The following is an 8424-nucleotide window of genomic DNA, read 5'->3' as shown; positions in this document are numbered from 1 at the left end:
TTTGACTACAGCACACATAGATGGGTCAGAAGCTGCCTGGCACACCCCTTCTTTGTGACGCCGTTCCAGCTGCAGAAGACACAAAAGCAGAGCTTGGCCAAGGGGCGTGGCTGCGGGACTTTGGAGAAAACCCCCAGCAAACATCAAATACAATAATCTCAAATAACTGTTAGTTCGTTACTAGAAAACAGACCACAAACACATGCAAAAATAAAAACAAAAAATAAGCTTTTGTCATTCCTTGGCAAGGACCGAAAAGGAGACTTGCCTTCCAAGGCCACGCTGGGCCCTCGGTCGTGCTCTGTCTGCCTGCGGGGCTCAGAACATTCTTTGAGAATCCTTCTCAGAGGTGAAGGAGGCCCGGCAAACCCAGTATGAACTAGCATCTAGCATGGGTGTGTCTCCTCTGCGACTTGGACTCAGCAAGTGCTGCTTGTCATCGTGTGGTGTCCCCGAGTCCCACCCAGTGGGAGGTGCCGCGTGTGGGGCCTGGGCCCACGTTCTGTGCGTGTTAGTGCGTTTGTTCTTCAGCACACCCCCCGGAGACTGTTGGCCAGCACCTCAGGAGGGAGCTGTATTCTGACGTAGTACCTTTCATGTTGTTTTTTAAGTCCATTTATTTTGAGAGAGAGACAGAAAGACTCTCCGAGCAGGGGAGGGTCAGAGAGAGGGAGAGAGAGAGGATCCCAAGCAGGCTCTGCACTGCCAGCACAGAGCCCTGTGCCGGGCTCGAACTCATGAATGGTGAGATCATGCCCTGAGCTGAATCCGAGTCGGATGCGCCCCTGGAGGTGGGGGCTCCGAAGGGGAGATTAGGTTAGGTGAGGCTGTTAGGGCAGGCCCTGATCCAGCCTGCCTGGGGAATCTGGACCCACACGGGAACATCAGGGAGGTGCACACACACGAAGGGCCGTGTGAGGACACGGCAAGGAGGTGGCCGTGTGCAGTCACCGAGAGACACCCCTCAGAAGGGACCAGATCCGCCCACACCTTGACTTTGGACTTCCGGCCGGCCCCCAGAACTGTGAGGGATTACGTTTTTGTTATTAAAGCCACGCAATTGGTGGCTTTTCGTCACCGCGTGCCAGCAGACTGGTAACACGGAGGGTCCGTGGCAGGGCCATCAACAAAGCCCTGAGGGTTCTATCGGGAGACTGTTAACTTTCATACCAAGTGGGACAAATAAAACCAATAAATAGCCTCCCGTTCATTCAAGTCAAACTTCAGAATCACCAAAAACGTGTTGATCTTGAAAACCTCTGAGAGTTTGGAACTGTGCACCAGAGTCTGTGTTATCATTCTGTCTTGCAGATGGAAATCTAAGCTCAAAGAAAGTTAGTAACTTGCCCAAGGCGCCCAGTTAGTTTGTGCAAGGGCTGGATTCGACCTCAGGATTCCAACCTGGGGCCCCGAGGGGTGAATTTAGACCCTGCGCCGCACCGTGTCTTGATAGAGATCGCCTGGGACAGTGTCCCTGGAGATGTCCAGGGTTGTAGACACACAAGTCAACAGTTACAGTGCGTTAAAGTGGAATTCGAGAAGGATGTCTGGGGCCCAGGCTCGAGTGGGGGGAGCCCTGGCTCTGGCGCCAGCGCTCAGCTGCTCTGGGGGTGAGCCCGAGTGCTTGTCCCCCAGGAAGGCCGGTGCTGAGCCAGGCTGCCGGGGCCGGGGCGGTAGCTGTGGCCTTGGGTGGGCCGCCCCTCCCCATCCAGCACCATCAAAGGCTGTCTCTTGGCTGGAAGGGAAGGAGCGGCAGGCCACCGTGTTTGCTCTGGACAGAGCCCGGTCTGTCTTTCCAGACGGTGCAGGGACAGGCAGGGAGCTATGGCGGGGGGAGCATGGCCACCTCGTCCATCTTCCCGGGCAGAGGGAAGACCCAGACCTCAGTTTTTGGGTTTTTTCACTAAGTCTGACAAATTTCTGCTCAAGCTGAAAACAGGGTATGCTTTGAACCTGAGCTAGAACTTGACTTTACCTGTAGAAGCTCCTTCTTGTTATTCAGTTACTGGCTTTTTAAAAGAATGGCCATTTCATAGGCCATGTTCTCATGGAAGAAAGTGTTATTACCATCGTCATGAACATTATTATTTTTTATCCGTGTCTATAAAAGTTAACTAGTATTACTGGCCTGGTGTGCATGGTGTTAGTGCTTTTCAAAGAGCTTTTTCAACCACTGTTACTTTGATCTTCGCTATTATCATCTCTGTTTTGCAAATATGGATGCTCAGGTTCAGAGACGTCAAGTAACTTGGCCAAGGTTGCACAGCTGATGGACTGGCAAAATCCACACTCTGCTCCCCGGCACGGAGAACAGCACACAGTAGCAATTTATCACACGAACCCCTCTTCTGACTTGGGTTTTAAATGTGTCTTCTGCAGGAGAACGGGGCATAGTCTCCATTTTACAGGTGAAGGGACCCAAACTCAGGAGCAATGACTTCTTGGGGGCCACACAGCTCAGTCCGTCCCAGCACCCCCTGCCCGGTCACACGGGAGAGTGTTTTGAACAAGTTGTTCAGCCACTGGGAGCCCCATCGACAAAACAGGGATACAGGTGTGCCGTCGTATTTTCCCACTGGGGTGATGTGGGGAGCGGCGTCCACGACAGAGGCCTGGAGCATCTGCCGGCCCCTCCCCGCCCCTCCTTCTGCTCTGCTCGGTACGTCCACTGCTCCTCCCCAGTGATACCCCACGACTCCCTTTCCAGAGCCCGAGGCTGGGGAGTGACAGTGCCTGGGAACAGCCAGCCAAACACTCTTTCTCTTCCCCTTTCCCCACCTTGTCCAGAGATGGCCCTCTTCGTCTGAGTGTGTGTATAGCTCACCTCCTACTGAGGGTTGCCCTGCTCGGAAAGGCGCTCATTGGTCAGAGGCAGGTGCTGCTTATATTTCCATTTAAAACAGAACTGTATTCAGTGTATTTATTTACGTTTAGAGAGAGAGAGGGAGAGCGTGCATGCACACACAAGTGGAGGAAGGGGTAGAGAGAGAGAGGGAGGGAAAGACGGAATCCCAAGCAGGCTGTGCACCATCAGCACAGAGCCCGATGTGGGGCTTGAACTCACAAACCATGAGATCATGACCGGAGCCGAAATCAAGAGTCACATACTTAACAGACTGAGCTACCCAGGTGACCCAGTATCCCCATTTTATAGCTAAGCAAATGGAGGCACAGAGAGGTCAATACATTTGTCCAAGGTCACACAGCTTTTATATGGCAGTGCTGGGATTCAAACCCAAGCAGTCTGGCTTCATTGCCCATGCTCTGGTGTGTGGTTAAGCCAGTACTTATCTTGTTCCAAGGTAGCAGCATACATTGTGCAGCTAATGCACTGTGATCCTCAGAGCAGCACACAAGCAGGCGATGGTGTGGTCAGGCAGGGGAAAATGAGTTGTGGGGTATACTTCTCAATGTTGCTTTTTTGTCCTTAATTTTTTTTTTTAATGTTTGTTTATTTTTAAGAGACCAAGTGCAAGCATGGGGACAGGCAGAGAGAGAGGGAGACACAGAATCCGAAGCAGGCTCCAGGCTCTGAGCTAGCTGTCAGCACAGAGCCCGACGTGGGGCTTGACCCATGAACCGCGAGATCATGACCTGAGCTGAAGTTGGACACTCAACCAACTGAGCCACCCAGGTGCCCCTGTAATTCATTCATTTAAATAATAGAATTATTTAGAGCCTAGGGTACCCACTGTAACAAGCTTTATGCCTTCACTTTTATTTGATCTTCCCCTTGGGGAAGACAGAGCCAGTTTACAGATCTGCTTTCCAGATGAGGAATGTGCCCAAGGCCACAGCTGGTAGAGCCAGGATTTGACCCAGGGATTTAGGCTTCCAGGTCCAAAGTTCAAGTGTGTCTTGACCTCTGTGATCTGGAATGAGGGCTGTGTGCCTGCCAGGGCTCAGTGACTCCAGGGCTATGCCCGTGTGCTCCTTTGCTGAATCGCAATAATAGGGACGATGATCACGCAGCCAAGGGCATGGGCATCACTGTCCCAAACCCACTTCTGAGCACGTTAGGTATGTTAACTCCAGGAGTCCTCACAACTCCCTGCAAAGTAGCCGCCATCACAACGGGACATTGAGGGCGCAGGAGGTTGCGCTCACAGAGCCTGTAATTGGTAGCATGAAGGCCGAAAGCTGTCCGTCGACCTGGGTCCTCACATTTTGCCATTGCCTTACACTGCCCCTCGAGGCCAAGTGTCCGGCCGCGGGGAGGGCGGGTGCCTCTGTGGCTCTAAGGGAGAGAGGCGGGGGTACCAGGGGACGTACTGAGTGCTCGCATTTCAGTGTGTTTTGCACCCATCCGTCCTCGGATGGCTTCCTATCTATGTTTTCATTTCAATCCTGCACTTACTGAGCGTTTATTAAACAACTGCTGTCTTCCAAGTACTGCTAGATTCTGGAGATACAGTAGCTAAAAGGTCCAATGTCTGCACCCAAAGTTGCTCTGCTCACGACAAACTCTTTAAGGAGGCAGGGAGCCGATGTCCGCTGGATGCCAGGCCCCGCCTTAGACTGCTGGCGACGTTCTGTTAAGCTGTTCAGTGTCTGAAGTTCAAGGAGGCCGCGAGCAAGCCCGGTGGTCAATGCCAGGAGCAGGTGAGGCTGAGGCGGCCAGCCCCACGGGAGCCTGGGCCCTTGATTCTCTGCCAGGCTCTCACCCCTTTCCCGCCGCCCCCAAAACAGCATGCAGGAGAGGCCCCTGCAGAATTCTTACTCGGGTCAACTCCGGTCCTGGGGACAGGGACGTGGCTTTAAGGAACTGTCCCTAGTGCTTGCTTGCTGTATCCGTAGCTGCTCTGGTCTTGTGCAGGTTCAGCCAGCAGTTCTTAGAAGATCTCTCCTGCACACAGCTGTTTTGTCATCTGCAGCAAAACCCGGATAACAGAATTCCTGGAACTCTCCCTGATGTCTTTCTGTTTACCAGTTCCCCCTCGTTTGCCAGAAGGGATTAACGCGGGCGGTCACAGTATCAATTCAGCGTATCTGGCCCAGCCCCTGAAATTATAATTAATTATTATCGTTGCTGTTCTTCTTCTTATTACTACTATAGCATTTTCCAAGCTGGAGGAGCATTGAGTCCTTATGCAGAGGGGAAAACGGGGGAAAGTGAGCCCCCGAGCGAGGGGCCGTTTGGTCCCAGGTCGCCCAGCAGGAAGGCTGCAGAAACCAGGATCGCCTTGGTGGCCCTCACTTCCTTTCACCTCCTGGAGGTCTGTAGATAGGAGACACCCTTCCTGGAAAGACAACAGCTTTGGGGTGTTGCCGATAAGGCTGGCCGGGCGTGCCTGGCAGGCCAAGAATAAAAGGATTACTGAGAGGAGCTAGGAATTAACCTTCCTTGAGGTGGGTTCTGCAGATAAAGATGCTTTTGAAGTTCAGTTGGTGAGAGATAGGATCTTCGTGGCACAGCCTGTCACCCAGGAGCCTCCTGGATGGATGCACCCTGATAGGGAAATGAGCAAGCTGAAGATAGGAAAAGAGAACACTTATCACTGGAGGCCTCTGTGGGGCTTGCTTTGAGTACTTCCTTCCTGTCCACCCCGTTCTGGAGTCTGTCTCCACTTTGCAGATGCAGTAACTGAGGCATAGATAATCCTTTTCTGTTGTTTGTTTTCTTAAAAAAAATCCCGATAGGGATGCCTTGTTTCAGCTTCCTAGGACACTCCACATTGCAGTGCACGCCTCTCTCTGCAGCTGTTTAACTGAGCATATACTACAGGCCAGGCCCGGGGTGCATCCTGGGAGCACAGAAGTAAGCAGGATGCTCTCTTCCTTTGGGGAGCTCTAGGTTTCCAGGCAGGGGAGATGTGGAGGAGACATCACGTAATCACAGTAGCGAGTCTGAGTCTCTGCTGGGGACACAGGTTGTCACAGGCACACACAGCTTCCCACCGTGTGGACCTGGACAGGAAGGAAGGCACTGGGGGAGGAGGAAGGAAGGAAGGAGCTATTAGCCTGGAGGATAGACTCCCGGCAGGAACGCTCTGCGTTGGAGGGGGCAGGGGAGAGGGGAGAGGAGAGCAGGTCCTTGGAAAGGCCGTGTACCTTTGTGCTGAGGACCACAGAGAGTCGTGCAGACGCGAGAGCGAGGTCGGCGTCTCAGGAAGCTTGCCCTTGCTGCATGACCGGGACAAGATACGGACGGGGCAGAGAGGTGACAGGGGCCTGACCTGGGAGAGGGGTCCCAGTAGGGAGAGAGGGCTCCTGAACGAGGAGTGTGACAGGCCTGGGGGCTTATAGGAGGGAAGGAGTCCACCGTGCTGCCAGTGTCTGCAGCCCCCGCGTGGATTTGGTGCCTCGCACTGTCTAGGAAATACCAGTGTGTGTGCGCGTGTGTGTGCGCGTGTGCGTGTGTGCATGCACAGGTGGAGGAGAGATGATCTAGCGGCTCGGGGCCTGGGGTCGGGTTGAGTCTGGTCTGGAGCTACNCCAGGGACCAGCAGCACCAGCGAGTCGAGGTTCTCCTGGGCAGCTGCCCTGAAGCCCCCCAGATTGAAGACCACAGCCTTCTCTGTGCCACCGTGGTGGAGCCACGTGCCCCTGACCCCCGTCATACTTTTCTCAAAACCACCTAACAGCGTGGGTTCCTCCGCAGAACTGAGAGGCGAAGCCTGTTCCTCTGTGCTTCACACCCTTAGGATTCGGCTTCCAGTCCGGGTAGGATGAGTGGGGGCGATCTCTGGGGGCTCTGGGGGACCCTCGCCTGCCTCTGGCTCCTGGCTTCAGCAGCGGCTAACGTTATATAGCCTCTTATTTTGGTCTGTGAAGCGGGTGTCATCGGAGCACGTCTGTGAATTACAGGTTTGTTGTGAGGCCAGGAGACGAAGGGAGTAGAGCCCTGAGCAGAGCGCGGGCACGTCCGGTGGCTGATGCGCCGGGAGATAGGTGCTCGCATCTTACCCTCACGTGCTCTGCTTTGCGGTTGGAGGGGCTTTCGACACGTATGTTCCTTCTTCACCTGGAAGCCAGCACCTTGGGATGGGTGTAATTTACCCGCCCTGTTTTTTTAGTTCAGCTTCCGCATTAAACGTCACCTAGTTATGGGGCGCCTGGGTGGGTAAGCATCCGAGTCTTGGTTTCTGCTCGGGTCGCAATCCCATGGTTTGCGGGTTCAAGCCCCACATTGGGCTCCGCGTTGATTGTGTGGAGCCTGCTTAGGATTCTCTCTCCCTCTCTCTGCTCCACCCCCACTAGCATAAGAGCCCCCCCCCCAGAATAAATGGATAAACTTAAAAAAAAGATCATCTAGTTTTGCTGTGACTATTTTATAGGCAAGAGAGCTGAGGGACTCAGAGGAGCTAGGGCCTGGGTCTCCTAAATTCCAGGCTTGGACTTTTTGTTCTCTCTAATGGGGGAATCTTCTCCATTTTAATGTCCTTTAACGGAGGAGCAGACTGAGAACTACAGTTATGTGATTGGTGTCAGATCCCCACTGAGGAGGTCTGGGAAGACGGGGTGTGGGGGGGGAGAGGGTGTATCCGGGAGGTCTGACCTGGCCCACGGCTCCCCTCTTTCCCCTACAAAATAGAGGTCTCATCTGGCCCAGCAGTCTCTTCCTCCTGGAGGTAGCCCCTGTGTGTGTTTCAAGTTCTAGGGTCTGCCTCCTCCTCCAGGAAGGCTTCCTGCCCCTGCCCCAGGCCGACTCCAGTGCCCTCCTCTGCTGTCTGGGTCCTGACCTCCCCTCAGTCACTCCCAGGTTTGCTTACTGCCTGCTTTCCCCAGAGTGAGAGCCTTTCTCCAAGTCCAGACCCAGTAAGCCTTGGGAGAGGTCTGGTGGGTGAACGCATTACCTGTGTTGCAGTGGCTCCTGGGAAGTTTCCGAGGACTGCCCCTCTCACCTTTCCTGCCGTCTCTGAGGAGAAACATGGCAGATCCCAGAAGTAAGAGCCCGGAGGGATCCGCTCAGAAGGCAGCTCCTGTTTTTGAGCAGCATTTACAATATTAAGGCTAACTTCATATACTTCTCCCGTGAGTTCCTGGTTCATTTAACATATATACCATATACAAACCGATACCACGCCCTGCTGTGTGCCAGGCACTGTTTTGGGCACGAGGAAGACCCCAGGGGCTGCTCTCTTGGGTGAGGAAGCTGATCAGCCTAGAAGTCCACACTGGGCCAGACGCAGAGGCCGGTGGGGTCTCTGGTCAGGGCGCCGGTTGGTGGGGGAGGGTCCTGCCCTGATGGTTCACCCCACTTCTTTGACTCTTACTTTGCACGTATGTCCCCTGAGCAGCTGGAGTCTCTTTCCGGTTCTGGGATTATTTTTTCTTCCTGTGACTCTTGTGAACGGTGGGGCAACCAGTGGGGGGGTGGACGTGTCCCCACCCACCGAGGCTACAGCCAGAGGAGGGAGCCCAGCCCCATGTGCACAGGCGAACCGCAGGTGTGAGGAGCAGCATGGGGGTGGGGACTGGCAG

General features: G+C 54.2%; 1 protein-coding gene across 15 annotated transcripts in view; it reads left to right on the top strand.

Moving 5' to 3' along the window:
- LOC144231576 (uncharacterized) overlaps positions 1 to 8424 on the top strand; it is a 150874-nt gene that overhangs the window by 114647 nt on the left and 27803 nt on the right. Inside the window, exons 1-2 of one of the 15 annotated variants that reach the window (XR_013335106.1) lie at positions 7545 to 7702; positions 7808 to 7974. The exons of 11 other annotated variants lie outside the window; for them this stretch is intronic. The gene's annotated coding sequence lies outside the window, so the exon portion shown is untranslated. Of the gene's footprint in view, positions 1 to 6028; positions 6161 to 6616; positions 6664 to 7544; positions 7975 to 8424 lie in introns of those variants that run through there. 3 more of the 15 variants (XR_013335103.1, XR_013335108.1, XR_013335104.1) reach the window with 3 other exon arrangements.

Source organism: Crocuta crocuta, unplaced genomic scaffold, assembly GCF_008692635.1.
Source record: "Crocuta crocuta isolate KB4526 unplaced genomic scaffold, BGI_CrCroc_1.0 scaffold260, whole genome shotgun sequence".
Classification (NCBI taxonomy): Eukaryota; Metazoa; Chordata; class Mammalia; order Carnivora; family Hyaenidae; genus Crocuta; species Crocuta crocuta.
Note: the sequence above shows the minus strand (reverse complement) of the source record. Positions and strands in the feature narration are given on the sequence as shown.